At 42.2% G+C, this 2,849-nt stretch overlaps 1 pseudogene; it reads right to left on the bottom strand.

The window, feature by feature from the left end:
* Positions 1 to 1,545: 1,545 nt before the first annotated feature.
* LOC106970604 (developmentally-regulated GTP-binding protein 1-like) lies at positions 1,546 to 2,543 on the bottom strand (annotated as a pseudogene).
* Positions 2,544 to 2,849: the final 306 nt, after the last annotated feature.

Raw genomic sequence — 2,849 nt, 5'->3', positions numbered from 1 at the left:
AAGTATCCAATTCTTTTAGTTCATAAACAAGGACACGAGACTAAAGGAATTATGTGTCTTGACTTGAATAGAGGTTAAATGACTGGAATGTAAGCTTTATGAAGTCAGGGCAGTTGTGTTAACCATGACATCCTATTGCTTAGTAGAGTTCATAGCACATGCAAGAAGTTTTCTGAAATGTTGAGTGCATGAGTGAATGAATTGGCCAGGGTCACACAGGTAATGAGAGCTAAGATGAGAATTACAATCTTCCATATCCCAGCTCAATGATTTGATCCACTGTGTATTAGACTATGTCACACTTGTTATCAATGCTCTATGAATAAATCATTATGTGGCACAAGTCACAAAAGGTCATGAACACATTCTAGAAATGAATATTTTAAGGACTCACCTTTTCTTCTGTTTTGTAACAGTTCCTACCCATCATATTCACAGATCAAACATGAAATATTTGGATTGCCGAAAAGCTTATACTTAACATATTTCTATAAACATAGTTAGAAGCAACAAAGTTGCTGTTATATGGACTTCCACAACATTTTCCCCCCTTTGGTGGTTATAATATTTCGTCATTTTCTTTTTTTTTTTTTAACATTTATTTATTTTTGAATCAGAGAGAGACAGAGCATGAACGGGGGAGGGGCAGAGAGAGAGGGAGACACAGAATCTCAAACAGGCTCCAGGCTCTGAGCAGTCAGCACAGAGCCCGACGCGGGGCTCGAACTCACATACCACGAGATCGTGACCTGAGACGAAGTCGGACGCTTAACTGACTGAGCCACCCAGGCGCCCCAATGTTTCGTCATTTTCTTCAGCAACAGGACATATTGAGATCTGTCTTTATTTCCCATTATTCAAATGATGAAAGGTAAAATTTTAAATAAGTAATTACTGATGTGTCCTCTTTGCACTAAAATCAAAATGAACACTGTCGCTGAAAGCTTATGTCACTCATGAATTCATTAAGCATTCATTAACCTCACCTCAGGTATAGGTGTCCTTGTTTACATATTTCAGATTTGCATACACATGCCCTGAACAAGATTTCAAAAATGTTTATCACCCAATGACTGCCTTAATTATGAATCCCCAGGTAGATATTTGTGAAATCCTCACCCAATGTGGCTTTTTTCCCCCTCTACCAGGTCCTTTATGCAGTTCAATACACAAGATAACACTAAGATAAAACAAGTTTTCTCTTTTTTTTAAGTTTATTTATTTATTTTGAGAGAGAGACAGAGAGCACAAGGGGGAGATGGGCAGAGAGAGAGGGATAGAGAATCTCAAGCAGGCTCCAGGCTGTCAGCATGGAGCCCGATGCAAGGCTCGATCTCACGAATGTGAGATCATGACCTGAGCAGAAAACAAGAACCAGATACTTAACTGACTGAGCCACCCCGGTGCCCCCAAAACAAGTGAAGTTTCTTGTGGGTGCCTCCATCTTCCTTGTGGCTGCCAAAGCCAGAAGAGACCTGGAGTAGAATGCTTAGTCATGGGGAAAGCTGCTGTGCTTGGCCTGACAGATGGGGAAAGGAGAAGGGTTCAATTCTTCACAATCTGAATGGCATCCTCATTCTCCAATGTATGGTATTATCCCACTTTTTGAGAATTGTGTTTCACAGAGAGACCCCCCCCCCAGACCTAAAGATATTTAAGTTCTTTGATAAGACTTTTGTGATTATTCATGTAGAAATCTTCCATGTGATCCTGGGGGAAGGCAGCACCACTGGAGATATGTAATGGAGCAACTGGGCTATGGGTTTCGTGTAAATCCTCACTAGTTTTTGTTAGTACCAGATATTTTCCAACAGGTTGCCAAAATTGCATCAGCGATGGGCAGAGATGGATGCACAGTGAGGCCCCTTATAGATGATACCCGATTCTTCAATGGAGACCTGATCAATCTTATTTGACGCATAGATACAGCTGATATAAACTCTGTTTCCTTCTACCGCACCAACGAGGTCCTCTACTGTGGCATCGCTATGCAGAGCCACACCGGCCTTATTAATTTTGTATTCAACCAGAATGCTCTTCACAATTTCAGCATCCAGCTCACTCTGAGAGCAAGTGGCTGTGAGATTAATGCCTCCCTTTTCCTTCTTTTTAAAGCCAATGTAAGCAGGGTTGTTGTTCAAGTGAATACTAAAGCCTTCCAACTTGTTTTCAATTATCTTCTTATGTTCCAACGGTTTCAGAACACCAGGAACCAATCACGATCAAGTTATATGCTCAGGCCACTGCAATGACTTCCTCTACTTTTCCCCATTCTTGGTACCCTCACTGATAACTGGGAGATTCAGGAGCTGGATCTTGGCACCTTTGTATCTGATGACACCAGGAACTATAGGTGGTGAGAGTAGTGAATTCAGGCTGTCATTTGTAATATAAGTAGTGTTGACTTCTCCTGGGATAGAAAATCTACAAACCCAATTTGAGCATCACTTAATCTTGGCCACATCAACATCTTCTCCCAGACCGCTATCGTGAGCTTTTGGAGTAATGTGTTCTCTAAAGCTTAGAAAGACTTCATCAGGCATAGGCGGTGTATTGTGGCCTTGTTTTTCTTGAATCTAAGCCATCTTGGCTTCAAGAGCCGTGATCTTGATTCAGGTGCTGCTCCTGGTGGCAAATCCCAGGGGATGCGGTAGTCTCTATACTGCTTCCCGTCAAACACCTGGTGCAGAGCAGCCACACCCATCAGGTGTTAATGCAGTACCTGCGCATAGGCGAGTACTTCCTACTTCTAGAGAGAGTTCTACCTGCGAGGCTTACAGAGCCACACAGCATGAAGCATTCTCCTCTCCCCCCAGCCAACTCCCCATTTTTTAAAGTTTTTGTTGTTG

This window comes from Acinonyx jubatus, chromosome A2, assembly GCF_027475565.1.
Source record: "Acinonyx jubatus isolate Ajub_Pintada_27869175 chromosome A2, VMU_Ajub_asm_v1.0, whole genome shotgun sequence".
Classification (NCBI taxonomy): Eukaryota; Metazoa; Chordata; class Mammalia; order Carnivora; family Felidae; genus Acinonyx; species Acinonyx jubatus.
Note: the sequence above shows the minus strand (reverse complement) of the source record. Positions and strands in the feature narration are given on the sequence as shown.